This window comes from Chlamydotis macqueenii, chromosome W (assembly GCF_036417535.1).
Source record: "Chlamydotis macqueenii isolate bChlMac1 chromosome W, bChlMac1.mat, whole genome shotgun sequence".
In the NCBI taxonomy this organism is placed as follows: domain Eukaryota; kingdom Metazoa; phylum Chordata; class Aves; order Otidiformes; family Otididae; genus Chlamydotis; species Chlamydotis macqueenii.
Genome location: NC_141592.1, coordinates 41,388,003 through 41,410,348, shown reverse-complemented (window position 1 = coordinate 41,410,348; position 22,346 = coordinate 41,388,003).

Below are 22,346 nucleotides of genomic sequence, written 5' to 3'. Positions count from 1 at the left end.
TGTCTTGGGCTCTCTCTGTCTAACTGTCTTGGGCTTTGCCTGTCTTGGGCTTTGGCTGTCTGGCTATCTGGCTGTCTTACTGTCTTGGGCTCTGGCTGGCTGGCTGTCTTGGGCTCTGGCTGTCTGGCTGTCTTGGGCTCTGGCTATCTGGCTGTCTGGGGCTCTGGCTTTCTGGCTGTCTGGGGCTCTGGCTGTCTGGGGCTCTGGCGGTCTGGCTGTCTTGGGCTTTGGATGTCTGGCTGTCTGGCTGTCTTAGGGTCTGGCTGTCTGGCTGTCTGGCTCTCATGCGCTCTGGCTGTCTGGGGCTCTGTCTGTTTGGCTGTCTTGGGCTTTGGATGTCTGGCTGTCTGGCTGTCTTAGGGTCTGGCTGTCTGGCTGTCTGGCTGTCTTGGGCTGTGGCTGTCTGGTTGTCTTGGGCTATGGCTGTCTGGGGATCTGGCTGTCTGGCTGTCTTGGGCTCTGGCTGTCTGGTTGTCCTGGGCTCTGGCACTCTGGCTGTCTGGTTGTCCTGGGCTCTGGCTATCGGGCTGTCTGGCTGTCTTAGGTTCTGGCTGTCTAGCTGTCTGGCTGTCTTGGGCTCTGGCTGTCTGTCTGGCTGTCCTGGGCTCTGGCTGTCCTGGGCTCTGGCTGACTTGGGCTCTGGCTGTCTGGGGCTCTGGCTGTCTGGGGCTCTGGCTGTCTGGGGCTTTAAGGGTCTGCCTGTCTGGGGCTCTGGCTGTCTGGGGCTCTGGCTGTCTGGGGCTTAAAGGCTCTGGCTGTCTGGGGCTCTGGCTGTCTTGGGCTCTGGCGGTCTGGCTGTCTGGCTGTCTTGGGCTCTGGCTGTTTGGCTGTCTTGGGCTCTGGCTGTCTGCCTGTCTGCCTGTCTTGGGCTCTGTCTGTCTGGCTGTCTTGGGCTTTGCCTGTCTTGGGCTCTGGCTGTCTGGCTATCTGTCTGTCTTACTGTCTTGGGCTCTGGCTGGCTGGCTGTCTTGGGCGCTGGCGCTCTGGCTATCTGGCTGTCTGGCTGTCTGGGGCTCTGGCTCTCTGGGGCACTGGCTGTCTGGCTGTCTGGGGCTCTGTCTGTCTGGCTGTCTTAGGCTTTGGATGTCTGGCTGTCTGGCTGTCTTGGGCTCAGGCTGTCTGGCTGTCTGGGGCTCTGGCTGTCTGGCTGTCTGGCTGTCTGGCTGTCTACGGCTCTGGCTCTCAGGCTGTCTCGCTGTCTTGGGCTCTGCCTGTCTGGCTGTGTGGGGTCTGCTTGTCTTGGGCTCTGGCTGTCTTGGCTGTCTTGGGCTCTGGCGCTCTGGCTGTCTGGCTGTCTTGGGCTCTGGCTGTCTTAGGCTCTGGCTGTCTGGCTGTCTGGGACTCTGGCTATCTGGCTTTCTGGCTGTCTGGGGCTCTGGCTGTCTGGCTGTCTTGCGGTCTGGGGCTCTGGCTGTCTGGCTGTTTTGTGCTCTGGCTGTCTGGGGCTCTGGCTGTCTGGCTGTCCTGGGCTCTGGCTGTCTGGGGCTCTGGCTGTCTGGGGCTTTAAGGCTCTGGCTGTCTGGGGCTCTGGCTGTCTTGGGTTCTGGCGGTCTGGCTGTCTGGCTGTGTTGCGCTCTGGCGGTCTGGCTGTCTTGGGCTCTGGCTTTCTGGCTGTCTACCTGTCTTGGGCTCTCTCTGTCTAACTGTCTTGGGCTTTGCCTGTCTTGGGCTTTGGCTGTCTGGCTATCTGGCTGTCTGACTGTCTTGGGCTCTGGCTGGCTGGCTGTCTTGGGCTCTGGCTGTCTGGCTGTCTTGGGCTCTGGCTATCTGGCTGTCTGGGGCTCTGGCTTTCTGGCTGTCTGAGGCTCTGGCTGTCTGGGGCTCTGGCTGTCTGGGGCTCTGGCGGTCTGGCTGTCTGGCTGTGTTGCGCTCTGGCGGTCTGGCTGTCTTGGGCTCTGGCTGTCTGGCTGTCTGCCTGTCTTGAGCTCTCTCTGTCTGGCTTTCTTGGGCTTTGCCTGTCTTGGGCTCTGGCTGTCTGGCTATCTGGCTGTCTTACTGTCTTGGGCTCTGGCTGGCTGGCTGTCTTGGGTGCTGGCGCTCTGGCTATCTGGCTGTCTGGCTGTCTGGGGCTCTGGCTCTCTGGGGCTCTGGCTGTCTGGCTGTCTGGGGCTCTGGCTGTCTGGCTGTCTTGGGCTTTGAATGTCTGGCTGTCTGGCTGTCTTGGGCTCTGGCTGTCTGGCTGTCTGGGGCTCTGGCTGTCTGGCTGTCTGGATGTCTTGGGCTCTGGCTGTCTTGGCCTCTGGCTGTCTGGCTATCTTGGGCTTTAACTGTCTGGCTGTCTGGCTGTCTTGGGCTCTGGCTGTCTTGGGCTCTGGCTGTCTGGCTGTCTGGCTGTCTTGTGCTCTCGCTGTCTGGCTGTCTTGGGCTATGGCTATCTGGCTTTCTGGCTGTCTGGCGCTCTGGCTGTCTGGCTGTCTTGGGCTCCGGCTGTCTTGGGCTCTGGCTGTCTTGCGGTCTGGGGCACTGGCTGTCTGGCTGTCTGGCTGTCTTGGGCTCGGCCTGTCTTGGGCTCTGGATGTCTGGATGTCTGTCTGTCTTGGGCTCTGGCTGTCTGTCCGGCTGTCCTGGGGTCAGGCTGTCTGGGGCTCTGGCTGTCTGGGGCTCTGGCTGTCTGGGGCTTTAAGGCTCTGGCTGTCTGGGGCTCTGGCTGTCTTGGGCTCTGGCGGTCTGGCTGTCTGGCTGTCTTGGGCTCTGGCTGTTTGGCTGTCTTGGGCTCTGGCTGTCTGGCTGTCTGCCTGTCTTGGGCTCTGTCTGTCTGTCTGTCTTGGGCTTTGCCTGTCTTGGGCTCTGGCTGTCTGGCTATCTGGCTGTCTTACTGTCTTGGGCTCTGGCTGGCTGGCTGTCTTGGGCTCTGGCTGTCTGGTTGTCCTGGGCTCTGGCACTCTGGCTGTCTGGTTGTCCTGGGCTCTGGCTATCGGGCTGTCTGGCTGTCTTAGGTTCTGGCTGTCTAGCTGTCTGGCTGTCTTGGGCTCTGGCTGTCTGTCTGGCTGTCCTGGGCTCTGGCTGTCCTGGGCTCTGGCTGACTTGGGCTCTGGCTGTCTGGGGCTCTGGCTGTCTGGGGCTCTGGCTGTCTGGGGCTTTAAGGGTCTGCCTGTCTGGGGCTCTGGCTGTCTGGGGCTCTGGCTGTCTGGGGCTTAAAGGCTCTGGCTGTCTGGGGCTCTGGCTGTCTTGGGCTCTGGCGGTCTGGCTGTCTGGCTGTCTTGGGCTCTGGCTGTTTGGCTGTCTTGGGCTCTGGCTGTCTGCCTGTCTGCCTGTCTTGGGCTCTGTCTGTCTGGCTGTCTTGGGCTTTGCCTGTCTTGGGCTCTGGCTGTCTGGCTATCTGTCTGTCTTACTGTCTTGGGCTCTGGCTGGCTGGCTGTCTTGGGCGCTGGCGCTCTGGCTATCTGGCTGTCTGGCTGTCTGGGGCTCTGGCTCTCTGGGGCACTGGCTGTCTGGCTGTCTGGGGCTCTGTCTGTCTGGCTGTCTTAGGCTTTGGATGTCTGGCTGTCTGGCTGTCTTGGGCTCTGGCTGTCTGGCTGTCTGGGGCTCTGGCTGTCTGGCTGTCTGGCTGTCTGGCTGTCTAGGGCTCTGGCTCTCAGGCTGTCTCGCTGTCTTGGGCTCTGCCTGTCTGGCTGTGTGGGGTCTGCTTGTCTTGGGCTCTAGCTGTCTTGGCTGTCTTGGGCTCTGGCGCTCTGGCTGTCTGGCTGTCTTGGGCTCTGGCTGTCTTAGGCTCTGGCTGTCTGGCTGTCTGGGACTCTGGCTATCTGGCTTTCTGGCTGTCTGGGGCTCTGGCTGTCTGGCTGTCTTGCGGTCTGGGGCTCTGGCTGTCTGGCTGTTTTGTGCTCTGGCTGTCTTGGGCTCTGGCTGTCTGGCTGTCTGGCTGTCTGGGGCTCTGGCTGTCTGGCTGTCCTGGGCTCTGGCTGTCTGGGGCTCTGGCTGTCTGGGGCTTTAAGGCTCTGGCTGTCTGGGGCTCTGGCTGTCTTGGGTTCTGGCGGTCTGGCTGTCTGGCTGTGTTGCGCTCTGGCGGTCTGGCTGTCTTGGGATCTGGCTATCTGGCTGTCTACCTGTCTTGGGCTCTCTCTGTCTAACTGTCTTGGGCTTTGCCTGTCTTGGGCTTTGGCTGTCTGGCTATCTGGCTGTCTGACTGTCTTGGGCTCTGGCTGGCTGGCTGTCTTGGGCTCTGGCTGTCTGGCTGTCTTGGGCTCTGGCTATCTGGCTGTCTGGGGCTCTGGCTGTCTGGCTGTCTGGGGCTGTGGCTGTCTGGGGCTCTGTCTGTCTGGCTGTCTTGGGCTTTGGATGTCTGGCTGTCTGGCTGTCTAGGGCTCTGGCTGTCTGGCTGTCTGGGGCTCTGGCTGTCTGGCTGTCTGGCTCTCTAGGGCTCTGGCTGTCTGGCTGTCTCGCTGTCTTGGGCTCTGGCACTCTGGCTGTCTGGGGTCTGCCTGTCTTGGGTTCTGGCTGTCTGGCTGTCTTGGGCTCTGGCGCTCTGGCTGTCTGCCTCTCTTGGGCTCTGGCTGTCTGGCTGTCTTGGGCGCTGGCGCTCTGGCTGTCTGGCTGTCCTGGGCTCTGGCTGACTTGGGCTCTGCCTGTCTTGGGCTCTGGCGCTCTGGCTGTCGTGGGCTCCGGGGCTCTGGCTATCTGGCTGTCTGTCTGTCTTGGGCTCTGTCTGTCAGACTGGCTGTCCTGGGGTCTGGCTGACGTGGGGTCTGGCTGTCTGGGGCTCTGGCTGTCTTGCTGTCTGGGACTATCGCTGTCTGGGTCTATGGCTGTCTGGGGCTCTGGCTGTCTGTGGCTTTAAGGCTCTGGCTGTCTGGGGCTCTGGCTGTCTTGGGCTCTGGCGGTCTGGCTGTCTGGCTGTCTTGCGCTCTGGCTGTCTGGCTGTCTGGCTGTCTAGGCCTCTGGTTGTCTGGCTGTCTGGCTCTCTTGCGCTCTGGCTGTCTGTCTGTCTGGGGCTCTGTCTGTTTGGCTGTCTTGGGCTTTGGATGTCTGGCTGTCTGGCTGTCTTAGGGTCTGGCTGTCTGGCTGTCTGGCTGTCTTGGGCTGTGGCTGTCTGGTTGTCTTGGGCTATGGCTGTCTGGGGATCTGGCTGTCTGGCTGTCTTGGGCTCTGGCTGTCTGGTTGTCCTGGGCTCTGGCACTCTGGCTGTCTGGTTGTCCTGGGCTCTGGCTATCGGGCTGTCTGGCTGTCTTAGGTTCTGGCTGTCTAGCTGTCTGGCTGTCTTGGGCTCTGGCTGTCTGTCTGGCTGTCCTGGGCTCTGGCTGTCCTGGGCTCTGGCTGACTTGGGCTCTGGCTGTCTGGGGCTCTGGCTGTCTGGGGCTCTGGCTGTCTGGGGCTTTAAGGGTCTGCCTGTCTGGGGCTCTGGCTGTCTGGGGCTCTGGCTGTCTGGGGCTTAAAGGCTCTGGCTGTCTGGGGCTCTGGCTGTCTTGGGCTCTGGCGGTCTGGCTGTCTGGCTGTCTTGGGCTCTGGCTGTTTGGCTGTCTTGGGCTCTGGCTGTCTGCCTGTCTGCCTGTCTTGGGCTCTGTCTGTCTGGCTGTCTTGGGCTTTGTCTGTCTTGGGCTCTGGCTGTCTGGCTATCTGTCTGTCTTACTGTCTTGGGCTCTGGCTGGCTGGCTGTCTTGGGCGCTGGCGCTCTGGCTATCTGGCTGTCTGGCTGTCTGGGGCTCTGGCTCTCTGGGGCACTGGCTGTCTGGCTGTCTGGGGCTCTGTCTGTCTGGCTGTCTTAGGCTTTGGATGTCTGGCTGTCTGGCTGTCTTGGGCTCTGGCTGTCTGGCTGTCTGGGGCTCTGGCTGTCTGGCTGTCTGGCTGTCTAGGGCTCTGGCTCTCAGGCTGTCTCGCTGTCTTGGGCTCTGCCTGTCTGGCTGTGTGGGGTCTGCTTGTCTTGGGCTCTGGCTGTCTTGGCTGTCTTGGGCTCTGGCGCTCTGGCTGTCTGGCTGTCTTGGGCTCTGGCTGTCTTAGGCTCTGGCTGTCTGGCTGTCTGGGACTCTGGCTATCTGGCTTTCTGGCTGTCTGGGGCTCTGGCTGTCTGGCTGTCTTGCGGTCTGGGGCTCTGGCTGTCTGGCTGTTTTGTGCTCTGGCTGTCTTGGGCTCTGGCTGTCTGGCTGTCTGGCTGTCTGGCTGTCTGGGGCTCTGGCTGTCTGGCTGTCCTGGGCTCTGGCTGTCTGGGGCTCTGGCTGTCTGGGGCTTTAAGGCTCTGGCTGTCTGGGGCTCTGGCTGTCTTGGGTTCTGGCGGTCTGGCTGTCTGGCTGTGTTGCGCTCTGGCGGTCTGGCTGTCTTGGGCTCTGGCTATCTGGCTGTCTACCTGTCTTGGGCTCTCTCTGTCTAACTGTCTTGGGCTTTGCCTGTCTTGGGCTTTGGCTGTCTGGCTATCTGGCTGTCTTACTGTCTTGGGCTCTGGCTGGCTGGCTGTCTTGGGCTCTGGCTGTCTGGCTGTCTTGGGCTCTGGCTATCTGGCTGTCTGGGGCTCTGGCTTTCTGGCTGTCTGGGGCTCTGGCTGTCTGGGGCTCTGGCGGTCTGGCTGTCTGGCTGTGTTGCGCTCTGGCTGTCTGGCTGTCTTGGGCTCTGGCTGTCTGGCTGTCTGCCTGTCTTGAGCTCTCTCTGTCTGGCTTTCTTGGGCTTTGCCTGTCTTGGGCTCTGGCTGTCTGGCCATCTGGCTGTCTTACTGTCTTGGGCTCTGGCTGGCTGGCTGTCTTGGGCGCTGGCGCTCTGGCTATCTGGCTGTCTGGCTGTCTGGGGCTCTGGCTCTCTGGGGCTATGGCTGTCTGGCTGTCTGGGGCTCTGTCTGTCTGGCTGTCTTGGGCTTTGAATGTCTGGCTGTCTGGCTGTCTTGGGCTCTGGCTGTCTGGCTGTCTGGGGCTCTGGCTGTCTGGCTGTCTGGATGTCTTGGGCTCTGGCTGTCTTGGCCTCTGGCTGTCTGGCTGTCTTGTGCTCTCGCTGTCTGGCTGTCTTGGGCTATGGCTATCTGGCTTTCTGGCTGTCTGGCGCTCTGGCTGTCTGGCTGTCTTGGGCTCCGGCTGTCTTGGGCTCTGGCTGTCTTGCGGTCTGGGGCACTGGCTGTCTGGCTGTCTGGCTGTCTTGGGCTCGGCCTGTCTTGGGCTCTGGATGTCTGGATGTCTGTCTGTCTTGGGCTCTGGCTGTCTGTCCGGCTGTCCTGGGGTCAGGCTGTCTAAGGCTCTGGCTGTCTGGGGCTCTGGCTGTCTGGGGCTTTAAGGCTCTGGCTGTCTGGGGCTCTGGCTGTCTTGGGCTCTGGCGGTCTGGCTGTCTGGCTGTCTTGGGCTCTGGCTGTTTGGCTGTCTTGGGCTCTGGCTGTCTGGCTGTCTGCCTGTCTTGGGCTCTGTCTGTCTGTCTGTCTTGGGCTTTGCCTGTCTTGGGCTCTGGCTGTCTGGCTATCTGGCTGTCTTACTGTCTTGGGCTCTGGCTGGCTGGCTGTCTTGGGCGCTGGCGCTCTGGCTATCTGGCTGTCTGGGGCTCTGGCTCTCTGGGGCTCTGGCTGTCTGGCTGTCTGGAGCTCTGGCTGTCTGGCTGTCTGGATGTCTTGGGCTCTGGCTGTCTGGATGTCTTGGGCTCTGGCTGTCTGGATGTCTTGAGCTCTGGCTGTCTGGCTATCTTGGGCTTTAGCTGTCTGGCTGTCTGGCTGTCTTGGGCTCTGGCTGTCTGGCTGTCTGGCTGTCTTGGGCTCTGGCTGTCTGGCTGTCTGGGGCTCTGTCTGTCTGGCTGTCTTGGGCTTTGGATGTCTGGCTGTCGGGATGACTAGGGCTCTGGCTGTCTGGCTGTCTGGGGCTCTGGCTGTCTGGCTGTCTGGTTGTCTAGGGCTCTGGCTGTCTGGCTGTCTCGCTGTCTTGGGCTCTGGCTGTCTGGCTGTCTGGGGTCTGCCTGTCTTGGGCTCTGGCTGTCTCGCTGTATTGGGCTCTGGCGCTCTGGCTGTCTGGCTGTCTTGGGCTCTGGCTGTCTGGCTGTCTTGGGCTCTGGCGCTCTGGCTGTCTGCCTGTCTTGGGGTCTGGCTGTCTGGCTGTCTTGGGCTCTGGCGCTCTGGCTGTCTGGCTGTCTGGGGCTCTGGTTGTCTGGTTGTCTGGGTCTCTGGCTGTCTGGCTGTCTGGCTGTCCTGGGCTCTGGCTGTCTTGGGCTCTGGCTGTCTTGGGCTCTGGCGCTCTGGCTGTCGTGGGCTCCGGGGCTCTGGCTATCTGGCTGTCTGGCTGTCTTGGGCTCTGTCTGTCAGTCTGGCTGTCCTGGGGTCTGGCTGACTTGGGGTCTGGCTGTCTGGGGCTCTGGCTGTCTTGCTGTCTGGGACTATCGCTGTCTGGGTCTATGGATGTATGGGGCTCTGGCTGTCTGGGGCTATAAGGCTCTGGCTGTCTGGGGCTCTGGCTGTCTTGGGCTCTGGCGGTCTGGCTGTCTGGCTGTCTTGCGCTCTGGCTGTCTGGCTGTCTTGGGCTCTGGCTGTCTGGCTGTCTGGCTGTCTAGGGCTCTGGTTGTCTGGCTGTCTGGCTGTCTTGCGCTCTGGCTGTCTGGCTGTCTGGGGCTCTGGCGCTCTGGCTGTCTGGCTGTCTAGGGCTCTGGCTGTCTGGCTGGCTGGCTGTCTTGGGCTCTGGCTGTCTGGCTGTCTGGCTATCTAGGGCTCTGGCTGTCTGGGGTCTGGCTGTCTTGGGCTCTGGCGCTCTGGCTGTCTTGTGCTCTCGCTGTCTAGGTGTCTTGGGCGATGGCTATCTGGCTTTCTGTCTGTCTGGGGCTCTGTCTCTCTGGCTGTCTTGGGCTCGGCCTGTCTTGGGCTCTGGATGTCTGGCTGTCTGTCTGTCTTGGGCACTGGCTGTCTGGCTGTCTTGGGCTCTGGCTGTCTGGGTCTCCGGCTGTCTGCCTATCTGGATGTCTTGGGGTCTGGCTGTCTGGATGTCTTGAGCTCTGGCTGTCTGGCTGTCCTGGGCTCTGGCTGTCTTGCTGTCTGGCTGTCTAGCGCTCTGGCTGTCTGGCGCTCTGGCTGTCTTAGGCTCTGCCTGTCTGGTTGTCTGGGGCTCTGGCTGTCTGGGGCTCTGGCTGTCTGTCTGTCTGGGGCTCCAGCAGTCTGGGGCTCTGCCTGTCTTGGGCTCTGGGTATCTGGCTGTCCTGGGTTCTGGCTGTCTGGCTGTCTTGGGCTCTGGCTGTCTGGCTGTCTTGGGCTCTGGCTATCTAACTGTCTCGGGCTCTGGCTGTCTGGCTGTCTGGGGCTATGGCTGTCTGGGGCTCTGGCGCTCTGGCTGTCTGGCTGTCTTGGGCTCTGGCTATCTGGCTGTCTGGGGCTCTGGCTCTCTGCGGCTCAGGCTGTCTGGCTGTCTGGGGCTCTGGCTGTCTGGGGCTCTGGATGTCTGGCTGTCTGGGGCTCTGGCTGTCTGGGTCTCTGGCTGTCTGGCTGTCTTGGGCTCTGGCTGTCTGGTTGTCTGGCTGTCTGGGGCTCTGGCTGTCTGGGGTTCTGGCTGTCTGGCTGTCTTAGGGTCTGGCTGTCTTGGACTCTGGCTGTCTGGCTGTCTGGCTGTCTTGGGCTCTGGCTGTCTGGTTCTCCTGGGCTCTGGCTGTCTGGCTGTCTGGCTGTTTTGGGCTCTGGCGCTCTGGCTGTCTTGGGCTCTGGCTGTCTGTCTGGCTGTCCTCGCGTCTGGCTGTCTCGGGCTCTGGCTGTCTGGGGCTCTGGCTGTCTCGGGCTCTGGCTGTCTGGCTGTCTTGGGCTCTGGCTGTCTGGCTGTCTTGGGCTCTGGCTATCTGGCTGTCTGGGGCCCTGGCTGTCTGCGGCTCAGGCTGTTTGGCTGTCTGGGGCTGTGGCTGTCTGGGGCTCTGGCTGTCTGGCTGTCTGGGGCTCTGGCTGTCTGGGGCTCTGGCTGTCTGGCTGTCTGGCTGTCTTGGGCTGTGGCTGTCTGTTTGTCTTGGGCTATGGCTGTCTGGGGCTCTGGCTGTCTGACTGTCCTGGGCTCTGGCTGTCTGGCTGTCTGACTGTCTTGGGCTCTGGCTCTCTGGCTGTCTTGGGCTCCTGGGCTCTGGCTATCTGGCTGTCTTGCTGTCTTGGGTTCTGGCTGTGTAGCTGTCTGGCTGTCTTGGGCTCTGGCTGTCTGTCTGGCTGTCTGGGGCTCTGGCTGTCTTGCTGTCTGGGACTATCGTTGTCTGGGTCTATGGCTGTCTGGGGCTCTGGCTGTCTGGGGCTTTAAGGCCCTGGCTGTCTGTGGCTCTGGCTGTCTTGGGCTCTGGCGGTCTGGCTGTCTGGCTGTCTTGGGCTCTGGCGGTCTGGCTGTCTTGGGCTCTGGCTGTCTGGCTGTGTGCCTGTCTTGGGCTCTCTCTGTCTGGCTGTCTTGGGCTTTGCCTGTCTTGAGCTCTGGCTGTCTGGCTGTCTGGCTGTCTTGACCTCTTGCTGTCTGTCTGGCTGTCGTGGGGTCTGGCTGTCTTGGGCTCTGGCTGTCTGGCTGTCTGGGGATCTGGCTGTCTGGGGCTCTGGCTGTCTGGGGCTCTGGCTGTCTGGCTGTCTGGGACTATCGCTGTCTGGGGCTCTGGCTGTCTGGCTGTCTGGGGCTCTGGCTGTCTGGCTGTCTGCGGCTCTGGGGCTCTGGCTGTCTGGCTGTCTAGGGCTCTGGCTGTCTGGGGCTCTGTCTGTCTGGCTGTCTTAGGCTTTGGATGTCTGGCTGTCTGGCTGTCTTGGCTCTGGCTGTCTGGCTGTCTGGGGCTCTGGCTGTCTGGCTGTCTGGCTGTCTAGGGCTCTGGCTCTCAGGCTGTCTCGCTGTCTTGGGCTCTGCCTGTCTGGCTGTGTGGGGTCTGCTTGTCTTGGGCTCTGGCTGTCTGGCTGTCTTGGGCTCTGGTGCTCTGGCGGTCTGGCTGTCTTGGGCTCTGGCTGTCTTAGGCTCTGGCTGTCTGGCTGTCTGGCTTTCTGGGACTCTGGCTATCTGGCTTTCTGGCTGTCTGGGGCTCTGGCTGTCTGGCTGTCTTGCGGTCTGGGGCTCTGGCTGTCTGGCTGTCTGGCTGTCTTGTGCTCTGGCTGTCTTTGGCTCTGGATGTCTGGCTGTCTGGCTGTCTGGCTGTCTGGGGCTCTGGCTGTCTGGCTGTCCTGGGCTCTGGCTGTCTGGGGCTCTGGCTGTCTGGGGCTTTAAGGCTCTGACTGTCTGGGGCTCTGGCTGTCTTGGGTTCTGGCGGTCTGGCTGTCTGGCTGTGTTGCGCTCTGGCGGTCTGCCTGTCTTGGGCTCTGGCTATCTGGCTGTCTACCTGTCTTGGGCTCTCTCTGTCTAACTGTCTTGGGCTTTGCCTGTCTTGGGCTTTGGCTGTCTGGCTATCTGGCTGTCTGACTGTCTTGGGCTCTGGCTGTCTGGCTGTCTTGGGCTCTGGCTGTCTGGCTGTCTTGGGCTCTGGCTATCTGGCTGTCTGGGGCTCTGGCTTTCTGGCTGTCTGGGGCTCTGGCTGTCTGGGGCTCTGGCTGTCTGGGGCTCTGGCGGTCTGGCTGTCTGGCTGTGTTGCGCTCTGGCGGTCTGGCTGTCTTGGGCTCTGGCTGTCTGGCTGTCTGCCTGTCTTGGGCTCTCTCTGTCTGGCTGTCTTGGGCTTTGCCTGTCTTGGGCTCTGGCTGTCTGGCTATCTGGCTGTCTTACTGTCTTGGGCTCTGGCTGGCTGGCTGTCTTGGGGGCTGGCGCTCTGGCGATCTGGCTGTCTGGCTGTCTGGGGCTCTGGCTCTCTGGGGCTCTGGCTGTCTGGCTGTCTGGGGCTCTGTCTGTCTGGCTGTCTTGGGCTTTGAATGTCTGGCTGTCTGGCTGTCTTGGGCTCTGGCTGTCTGGCTGTCTGGGGCTCTGGCTGTCTGGCTGTCTGGATGTCTTGGGCTCTGGCTGTCTTGGGCTCTGGCTGTCTGGCTATCTTGGGCTTTAACTGTCTGGCTGTCTGGCTGTCTTGGGCTCTGGCTGTCTTGGGATCTGGCTGTCTGGCTGTCTGGCTGTCTTTTGCTCTCGCTGTCTGGCTGTCTTGGGCTATGGCTATCTGGCTTTCTGGCTGTCTGGCGCTCTGGCTGTCTGGCTGTCTTGGGCTCCGGCTGTCTTGGGCTCCGGCTGTCTTGGGCTCTGGCTGTCTTGCGGTCTGGGGCACTGGCTGTCTGGGTGTCTGGCTGTCTTGGGCTCGGCCTGTCTTGGGCTCTGGATGTCTGGATGTCTGTCTGTCTTGGGCTCTGGCTGTCTGGCTGTCTTGGGCTCTGGCACTCTGGCTGTCTGGCTGTCTTGGGCTCTGGCTGTCTGTCTGGCTGTCCTGGGGTCAGGCTGTCTGGGGCTCTGGCTGTCTGGGGCTCTGGCTGTCTGGGGCTTTAAGGCTCTGGCTGTCTGGGGCTCTGGCTGTCTGGGGCTCTGGCGGTCTGGCTGTCTGGCTGTCTTGGGCTCTGGCTGTTTGGCTGTCTTGGGCTCTGGCTGTCTGGCTGTGTGCCTGTCTTGGGCTCTGTCTGTCTGTCTGTCTTGGGCTTTGCCTGTCTTGGGCTCTGGCTGTCTGGCTATCTGGCTGTCTTACTGTCTTGGGCTCTGGCTGGCTGGCTGTCTTGGGCGCTGGCGCTCTGGCTATCTGGCTGTCTGGCTGTGTGGGGCTCTGGCTCTCTGGGGCTCTGGCTCTCTGGGGCTCTGGCTGTCTGGCTGTCTTGGGCTCTGGCTGTCTGGCTGTCTGGGGCTCTGGATGTCTGGCTGTCTGGCTGTCTTGGGCTCTGGCTGTCTTGGGCTCTGGCTGTCTGGCTGTCTGGCTGTCTAAGGCTCTGGCTCTCTGGCTGTCTCGCTGTCTTGGGCTCTGCCTGTCTGGCTGTCTGGGGTCTGCTTGTCTTGGGCTCTGGCTGTCTGGCTGTCTTGGGCTCTGGCTGTCTGGCTGTCTGGCTGTCTAAGGCTCTGGCTCTCTGGCTGTCTCGCTGTCTTGGGCTCTGCCTGTCTGGCTGTCTGGGGTCTGCTTGTCTTGGGCTCTGGCTGTCTGGCTGTCTTGGGCTCTGGCTGTCTGGCTGTCTAGGACTCTGGCTATCTGGCTTTCTGGCTGTCTGGGGCTCTGGCTGTCTGGCTGTGTTGCGGTCTGGGGCTCTGGCTGTCTGGCTGTCTGGCTGTCTTGTGCTCTGGCTGTCTTGGGCTCTGGATGTCTGGCTGTCTGGCTGTCTGGCTGTCTGGGGCTCTGGCTGTCTGGCTGTCCTGGGCTCTGGCTGTCTGGGGCTGTGGCTGTCTGGGGCTTTAAGGCTCTGTCTGTCTGGGGCTCTGGCTGTCTTGGGTTCTGGCGGTCTGACTGTCTGGCTGTGTTGCGCTCTGGCGGTCTGGATGTCTTGGGCTCTGGCTATCTGGCTTTCTACCTGTCTTGGGCTCTCTCTGTCTAACTGTCTTGGGCTTTGCCTGTCTTGGGCTCTGGCTGTCTGGATGTCTTGAGCTCTGGCTGTCTGGCTATCTTGGGCTTTAGCTGTCTGGCTGTCTGGCTGTCTTGGGCTCTGGCTGTCTGGCTGTCTGGCTGTCTTGGGCTCTGGCTGTCTGGCTGTCTGGGGCTCTGGCTGTCTGGCTGTCTGGTTGTCTAGGGCTCTGGCTGTCTGGCTGTCTCGCTGTCTTGGGCTCTGGCTGTCTGGCTGTCTGGGGTCTGCCTGTCTTGGGCTCTGGCTGTCTCGCTGTATTGGGCTCTGGCGCTCTGGCTGTCTGGCTGTCTTGGGCTCTGGCTGTCGGGCTGTCTTGGGCTCTGGCGCTCTGGCTGTCTGGCTGTCCTGGGCTCTGGCTGTCTTGGGCTCTGGCTGTCTTGGGCTCTGGCGCTCTGGCTGTCGTGGGCTCCGGGGCTCTGGCTATCTGGCTGTCTGGCTGTCTGGCTGTCTGGCTGTCTGGGGCTCTGTCTGTCTGGCTGTCTTGGGCTTTGGATGTCTGGCTGTCTGGCTGTCTGGGGCTCTGGCTGTCTGGCTGTCTGGCTGTCTAGGGCTCTGGCTGTCTGGCTGTCTCGCTGTCTTAGGGTCTGGCTGTCTGGCTGTCTGGGGTCTGCCTGTCTTGGGCTCTGGCTGTCATGGGCTCTGGCTGTCTGGCTGTCTGCCTGTCTTGGGCTCTGGCTGTCTGGCTGTCTTGGGCTCTGGCGCTCTGGCCGTCTGGCTGTCCTGGGCTCTGGTTATCTGGCTGTCTGGCTGTCTTGGGTTCTAGCTGTCTGTCTGGCTGTCCTGGGGTCTGGCTGTTTTGGACTCTGGCTGTCTGGGGCTCTGGCTGTCTGGGGCTTTAAGGCTCTGGCTGTCTGGGGCTCTGGCTCTCTTGGGCTCTGGCTGTCTGGCTGTCTGGATGTCTTGGGCTCTGGCTGTCTTGGCCTCTGGCTGTCTGGCTATCTTGGGCTTTAGCTGTCTGTCTGTCTGTCTGTCTTGGGCTTTGCCTGTCTTGGGCTCTGGCTGTCTGGCTATCTGGCTGTCTTACTGTCTTGGGCTCTGGCTGGATGGCTGTCTTGGGCGCTGGCGCTCTGGCTATCTGGCTGTCTGGCTGTCTGGGGCTCTGGCTGTCTGGCTGTCTTGGGCTTTGGATGTCTGGCTGTCTGGCTGTCTTGGGCTCTGGCTGTCTGGCTGTCTGGGGCTCTGTCTGTCTGGCTGTCTTGGGCTTTGGATGTCTGGCTGTCTGGCTGTCTGGGGCTCTGGCTGTCTGGCTATCTGGCTGTCTGGCTGTCTGGGGCTCTGTCTGTCTGGCTGTCTTGGGCTTTGGATGTCTGGCTGTCTCGCTGTCTTGGGCTCTGGCTGTCAGGCTGTCTGGAGTCTGCCTGTCTTGGGCTCTGGCTGTCTTGCTGTATTGGGCTCTGGCGCTCTGGCTGTCTGCCTGTCTTGGGCTCTGGCTGTCTGGCTGTCTTGGGCTCTGGCGCTCTGGCTGTCTGGCTGTCCTGGGCTCTGGCTGTCTGGGGCTCCGGCTGTCTTGGGCTCTGGCGCTCTGGCTGTCGTGGGCTCCGGGGCTCTGGCTATCTGTCAGTCTGGCTGTCCTGGGGTCTGGCTGACTTGGGGTCTGGCTGTCTGGGGCTCTGGCTGTCTTGCTGTCTGGGACTATTGCTGTCTGGGACTATTGCTGTCTGGGTCTATGGCTGTCTGGGGCTCTGGCTGTCTGGGGCTTTAAGGCTCTGGCTGTCTGGGGCTCTGGCTGTCTGGGGCTTTAAGGCTCTGGCTGTCTGGGGCTCTGGCTGTCTTGGGCTCTGGCTGTCTGGCTGTCTGGCTGTCTTGCGCTCTGGCTGTCTGGCTGTCTGGGGCTCTGGCTGTCTGGCTGTCTGGCTGTCTGGCTGTCTAGGGCTCTGGCTGTCTGGCTGTCTGGCTGTCTGGCTGTCTGCCTGTCTTGGGCTCTGGCTGTCTGGCTGTCTTGGGCTCTGGTGGTCTGGCTGTCTGGGTGTTTCGGGCTCTGGCTGTCTGGTTGTCTGGGTCTCTGGCTGTCTGGGGCTCTGGCTGTCTGCGGCTCTGTCTGTCTGCCTGTCTTGGGCTCTGGCTGTCTGGGGCTCTGGCTGTCTGGCTGTCTGGGGCTCTGGCTGTCTGCGGCTCTGTCTCTCTGGCTGTCTTGGGCTTTGGCTGTCTGGGGCTCTGGCTGTCTGGCTGTCTGGCTGTCTGTCTGTCTGGGACTATGGCTGTCTGGGGCTCTGGCTGTCTGGCTGTCTTGGGCTCTGGCTGTCTGGGGCTCTGGCTGTCTGGCTGTCTGGGACTATGGCTGTCTGGGGCTCTGGCTGTCTGGCTGTCTGGGGCTCTGGCTGTCTGGGGTTCTGGGGCTCTGGCGCTCTGGCTGTCTTAGGGTCTGGCTGTCTGGCTGTCTGGCTGTCTTGGGCTCTGGCTGTCTGGTTGTTGTGGGCTATGGCTGTCTGGGGCTCTGGCTGTCTGGCTGTCTTGGGCTTTGGATGTCTGGCTGTCTGGCTGTCTAGGGCTCTGGCTGTCTGGCTGTTTGGGGCTCTGGCTGTCTGGCTGTATGGCTGTCTGGTTGTCTAGGGATCTGGCTGTCTGGCTGTCTCGCTGTCTTGGGCTCTGGCTGTCTCGCTGTCTGGGGTCTGCCTGTCTTGGGCTCTGGCTGTCTCGCTGTATTGGGCTCTGGCGCTCTGGCTGTCTGCCTGTCTTGAGCTCTGGCTGTCTGGCTGTCTTGGGCTCTGGCGCTCTGGCTGTCTGGCTGTCTGGGCTCTGGCTGTCTGGCTGTCTGGGCTCTGGCTGTCTTGGGCTCTGGCTGTCTTGGGCTCTGGCGCTCTGGCTGTCGTGGGCTCCGGGGCTCTGGCTATCTGGCTGTCTGGCTGTCTTGGGCTTTGGATGTCTGGCTGTCTGGCTGTCTTGGGCTCTGGCTGTCTGGCTGTCCTGGGCTCTGGTTATCTGGCTGTCTGGCTGTCTTGGGCCCTGGCTGTCTAGCTCTCTGGTTGTCTTGGGCTCTGGCTGTCTGTGTGGCTGTCCTGGCGTCTGGCTGTCTGGGGCTCTGGCTGTCTGGGGCTTTAAGGCTCTGGCTGTCTGGGGCTCTGGCTGTCTGGCTGTCTGCGGTACTGGGGCTCTGGCGCTCTGGCTTTCTTAGTCTCTGGCTGTCTTGGACTCTGGCTGTCTAGCTGTCTGGCTGTCTTGGGCTCTGGCTGTCTGTGTGGCTGTCCTGGCGTCTGGCTGTCTTGGACTCTGGCTGTCTGGGGCTCTGGCTGTCTGGGGCTTTAAGGCTCTGGCTGTCTGGGGCTCTGGCTGTCTTGGGCTCTGGCCGTCTGGCTGTCTGGCTGTCTTACGCTCTGGCTGTCTGGCTGTCTGGCTATCTAGGGCTCTGGTTGTCTAGCTGTCTGGCTGTCTTGCGCTCTGGCTGTCTGGCTGTCTGGGGCTCTGGCGCTCTGGCTGTCTGGCTGTCTGGGGCTCTGGCTGTCTGGTTGTCTGGGTCTCTGGCTGTCTGGGGCTCTGGCTGTCTGGCTGTCTGGCTGTCTGGGAATCTGGCTGTCTGGCTGTCTGGGGCTCTAGCTGTCTGCGGCTCTGTCTGTCTGCCTGTCTTGGGCTCTGGCTGTCTGGGGCTCTGGCTGTCTGGCTGTCTGGGGCTCTGTCTGTCTGCGGCTCTGTCTCTCTGCCTGTCTTGGGCTTTGGCTGTCTGGGGCTCTGGCTGTCTGGCTGTCTGGGGCTCTGTCTGTCTGGCTGTCTTGCGCTCTGGCTGTCTGGCTGCCTGGGGCTCTGGCGCTCTTGCTGTCTGGCTGTCTGGGGCTCTGGCTGTCTGGTTGTCTGGGTCTCTGGCTGTCTTGGGCTCTGGCTGTCTGGCTGTCTGGCTGTCTGTGAATCTGGCTGTCTGGCTGTCTGGGGCTCTGGCTGTCTGCGGCTCTGTCTGTCTGCCTGTCTTGGGCTCTGGCTGTCTGGGGCTCTGGCTGTCTGGCTGTCTGGGGCTCTGTCTGTCTGCGGCTCTGTCTCTCTGCCTGTCTTGGGCTTTGGCTGTCTGGGGCTCTGGCTGTCTGGCTGTCTGGGGCTCTGTCTGTCTGGCTGTCTTGGGCTTTGGATGTCTGGCTGTCTGGATGTCTGGGGCTCTGGGTGTCTGGCTGTCTTGGGCTCTGGCTGTCTGGCTGTCTGGCTGTCTAGGGCTCTGGCTGTCTGGCTGTCTCGCTGTCTTGGGCTCTGGCTGTCTGGCTGTCTGGGGTCTGCCTGTCTTGGGCTCTGGCTGTCTGGCTGTCTTGGGCTCTGGCTGTCTGGCTGTCTGCCTGTCTTGGGCTCTGGCTGTCTGGCTGTCTTGGGCTCTGGCGCTCTGGCCGTCTGGCTGTCCTGGGCTCTGGCTGTCTGGCTGTCTGGCTGTCTTGGGCTCTGGCGCTCTGGCTGTCATGGGCTCCGGGGCTCTGGCTATCTGGCTGTCTGGCTGTCTTGGGCTCTCTCTGTCAGTCTGGCTGTCCTGGGGTCTGGCTGACTTGGGGTCTGGCTGTCTGGGGCTCCGGCTGTCTTGCTGTCTGGGACTATCGCTGTCTGGGTCTACGGCTGTCTGGGGCTCTGGCTGTCTGGGGCTTTAAGGCTCTGGCTGTCTGGGGCTCTGGCTGTCTTGGGCTCTGGCGGTCTGGCTGTCTGGCTGTCTTGCGCTCTGGCTTTCTGGCTGTCTGGGGCTCTGGCTGTCTGGCTGTCTGGGGCTCTGGCGCTCTGGCTGTCTGGCTGTCTGGGGCTCTGGCTGTCTGGTTGTCTGGGTCTCTGGCTGTCTGGGGCTCTGGCTGTCTGGCTGTCTGGCTGTCTGGGAATCTGGCTGTCTGGCTGTCTGGGGCTGTAGCTGTCTGCGGCTCTGTCTGTCTGCCTGTCTTGGGGTCTGGCTGTCTGGGGCTCTGGCTGTCTGGCTGTCTGGGGCTCTGTCTGTCTGCGGCTCTGTCTCTCTGCCTGTCTTGGGCTTTGGCTGTCTGGGGCTCTGTCTGTCTGGCTGTCTGGGGCTCTGTCTGTCTGGCTGTCTTGCGCTCTGGCTGTCTGGCTGCCTGGGGCTCTGGCGCTCTTGCTGTCTGGCTGTCTGGGGCTCTGGCTGTCTGGTTGTCTGGGTCTCTGGCTGTCTGGGGCTCTGGCTGTCTGGCTGTCTGGCTGTCTGGGAATCTGGCTGTCTGGCTGTCTGGGGCTCTGGCTGTCTGCGGCTCTGTCTGTCTGGCTGTCTGGGGCTCTGGCTGTCTGGGGCTCTGGCTGTCTGGCTGTCTGGGGCTCTGTCTGTCTGGCTGTCTGGGGCTCTGTCTGTCTGCGGCTCTGTCTCTCTGCCTGTCTTGGGCTTTGGCTGTCTGGGGCTCTGGCTGTCTGGCTGTCTGGGGCTCTGTCTGTCTGGCTGTCTTGGGCTCTGGCTGTCTGGCTGTCTGGCTGTCTTGGGCTCTGGCTGTCTGGCTGTCTCGCTGTCTTGGGCTCTGGCTGTCTGGCTGTCTGGGGTCTGCCTGTCTTGGGCTCTGGCTGTCTGCCTGTCTTGGGCTCTGGCTGTCTGGCTGTCTGCCTGTCTTGGGCTCTGGCTGTCTGGCTGTCTTGGGCTCTGGCGCTCTGGCCGTCTGGCTGTCCTGGGCTCTGGCTGTCTGGCTGTCTGGCTGTCTTGGGCTCTGGCGCTCTGGCTGTCATGGGCTCCGGGGCTCTGGCTATCTGGCTGTCTGGCTGTCTTGGGCTCTCTCTGTCAGTCTGGCTGTCCTGGGGTCTGGCTGACTTGGGGTCTGGCTGTCTGGGGCTCCGGCTGTCTTGCTGTCTGGGACTATCGCTGTCTGGGTCTATGGCTGTCTGGGGCTCTGGCTGTCTGGGGCTTTAAGGCTCTGGCTGTCTGGGGCTATGGCTGTCTTGGGCTCTGGCGGTCTGGCTGTCTGGCTGTCTTGCGCTCTGGCTTTCTGGCTGTCTGGGGCTCTGGCTGTCTGGCTGTCTGGCTGTCTGGCTGTCTAGGGCTCTGGCTGTCTGGCTGTCTGGCTGTCTTGGGCTCTGGCTGTCTGGCTGTCTGGGGTCTGCCTGTCTTGGGCTCTGGCTCTCTGGCTGTCTTGGGCTCTGGTGCTCTGGCTGTCTGGGTGTTTGGGGCTCTGGCTGTCTGGCTGTCTTAGGGTCTGGCTGTCTGGCTGTCTGGCTGTCTTTGGCTGTGGCTGTCTGGTTGTCTTGGGCTATGGCTGTCTGGGGCTCTGGCTGTCTAGCTGTCTGGCTATCTTGTGCTCTGTCTGTCTGGCTGTCCTGGGCTCTGGTTATCTGGCTGTCTGGCTGTCTTGGGTTCTGGCTGTCTAGCTGTCTGGCTGTCTTGGGCTCTGGCTGTCTGTCTGGCTGTCCTGGGGTCTGGCTGTTTTGGACTCTGGCTGTCTGGGGCTCTGGCTGTCTGGGGCTTTAAGGCTCTGGCTGTCTGGGGCTCTGCCTGTCTTGGGCTCTGTCTGTCTGTCTGTCTTGGGCTTTGCCTGTCTTGGGCTCTGGCTATCTGGCTATCTGGCTGTCTTACTGTCTTGGGCTCTGGCTGGCTGGCTGTCTTGGGCGCTGGCGCTCTGGCTATCTGGCTGTCTGGCTGTCTGGGGTCTGCCTGTCTTGGGCTCTGGCTGTCTGGCTGTCTGGGGCTCTGGCGCTCTGGCTGTCTGGCTGTCTGGGGCTCTGGCTGTCTGGTTGTCTGGGTCTCTGGCTGTCTGGGTGTTTGGGGCTCTGGCTGTCTGCGGCTCTGTCTGTCTGCCTGTCTTGGGCTCTGGCTGTCTGGGGCTCTGGCTGTCTGGCTGTCTGGGGCTCTGGCTGTCTGCGGCTCTGTCTGTCTGCCTGTCTTGGGCTCTGGCTGTCTGGGGCTCTGGCTGTCTGGCTGTCTGGGGCTCTGTCTGTCTGCGGCTCTGTCTCTCTGGCTGTCTGGGACTATGGCTGTCTGGGGCTCTGGCTGTCTGGCTGTCTTGGGCTCTGGCTCTCTGGCTGTCTGGGGCTCTGGCTGTCTGGGGCTCTGGCTGTCTGGCTGTCTGGGACTATGGCTGTCTGGGGCTCTGGCTGTCTTGCGGTCTGGGGCTCTGGCTGTCTGGCTGTCTGCGGTTCTGGGGCTCTGGCGCTCTGGCTGTCTTAGGGTCTGGCTGTCTGGCTGTCTGGCTGTCTTGGGCTCTGGCTGTCTGATTGTTGTGGGCTATGGCTGTCTGGGGCTCTGGCTGTCTGGCTTTCTTGGGCTTTGGATGTCTGGCTGTCTGGCTGTCTTGGGCTCTGGCTGTCTGGCTGTTTGGGGCTCTGGCTGTCTGGCTGTATGGCTGTCTGGTTGTCTAGGGATCTGGCTGTCCGGCTGTCTCGCTGTCTTGGGCTCTGGCTGTCTGGCTGTCTGGGGTCTGCCTGTCTTGGGCTCTGGCTGTCTCGCTGTATTGGGCTCTGGCGCTCTGGCTGTCTGCCTGTCTGGAGCTCTGGCTGTCTGGCTGTCTTGGGCTCTGGCGCTCTGGCTGTCTGGCTGCCTAGGGCTCTGGCTGTCTTGGGCTCTGGCGCTCTGGCTGTCGTGGGCTCCGGGGCTCTGGCTATCTGGCTGTCTGGCTGTCTTGGGCTCTGGCTGTCTGGGGCTCTGTCTGTCTGGCTGTCTTGGGCTCTGGCTGTCTGGCTGTCCGGGGCTCTGTCTGTCTGGCTGTCTGGCTGTCTTGGGCCCTGGCTGTCTAGCTGTCTGGCTGTCTTGGGCTCTGGCTGTCTGTGTGGCTGTCCTGGCGTCTGGCTGTCTTGGACTCTGGCTGTCTGGGGCTCTGGCTGTCTGGGGCTCTGGCTGTCTGGGGCTTTAAGGCTCTGGCTGTCTGGGGCTCTGGCTGTCTTGGGCTCTGGCCGTCTGGCTGTCTGGCTGTCTTACGCTCTGGCTTTCTGGCTGTCTGGGGCTCTGGCTGTCTGGCTGTCTGGCTGTCTAGGGCTCTGCTTGTCTGGCTGTCTGGCTGTCTTGCGCTGTGGCTGTCTGGCTGTCTGGGGCTCTGGCGCTCTGGCTGTCTGGCTGTCTGCTTATCTGGCTGTCTGGTTGTCTGGGTCTCTGGCTGTGTGGGGCTCTGGCTGTCTGGCTGTCTGGCTGTCTGGGGATATGGCTGTCTGGCTGTCTGGGGCTCTGGCTGTCTGCGGCTCTGTCTGTCTGCCTGTCTTGGGCTCTGGCTGTCTGGGGCTCTGGCTGTCTGGCTGTCTGGGGCTCTGTCTGTCTGCGGCTCTGTCTCTCTGCCTGTCTTGGGCTTTGGCTGTCTGGGGCTCTGGCTGTCTGGGGCTCTGTCTGTCTGGCTGTCTTGGGCTTTGGATGTCTGGCTGTCTGGATATCTATGGCTCTGGCTGTCTGGCTGTCTGGGGATCTGGCTGTCTGGCTGTGTGGCTGTCTAGGGCTCTGGCTGTCTGGCTGTCTCGCTGTCTTGGGCTCTGGCTGTCTGGCTGTCTGGGGTCTGCCTGTCTTGGGCTCTGGCTGTCTGGCTGTCTTGGGCTCTGGCTGTCTGGCTGTCTGCCTGTCTTGGGCTCTGGCTGTCTGGCTGTCTTGGGCTCTGGGGCTCTGGCTGTCTGGCTGTCCTGGGGTCTGGCTGTCTGGCTGTCTGGCTGTCTGGGAATCTGGCTGTCTGGCTGTCTTGGGCTTTGGATGTCTGGCTGTCTGGCTGTCTAGGGCTCTGGCTGTCTGGCTGTTTGGGGCTCTGGCTGTCTGGCTGTATGGCTGTCTGGTTGTCTAGGGATCTGGCTGTCTGGCTGTCTCGCTGTATTGGGCTCTGGCTGTCTGGCTGTCTGCCTGTCTTGAGCTCTGGCTGTCTGGCTGTCTTGGGCTCTGGCTGTCTTAGGCTCTGGCTGTCTGGCTGTCTGGCTTTCTGGGACTCTGGCTATCTGGCTGTCTGGCTGTCTGGGACTCTGGCTGTCTGGCTGTCTTGGGCTCTGGATGTCTGGCTGTCTGGCTGTCTGGGGCTCTGGCTGTCTGGCTGTCCTGGGCTCTGGCTGTCTTGGGCTCTGGCTGTCTTGCGGTCTGGGGCTCTGGCTGTCTGGCTGTCTGGCTGTCTGGGGATCTGGCTGTCTGGCTGTCTTGGGCTTTGGATGTCTGGCTGTCTGGCTGTCTAGGGCTCTGGCTGTCTGGCTGTTTGGGGCTCTGGCTGTCTGGCTGTAT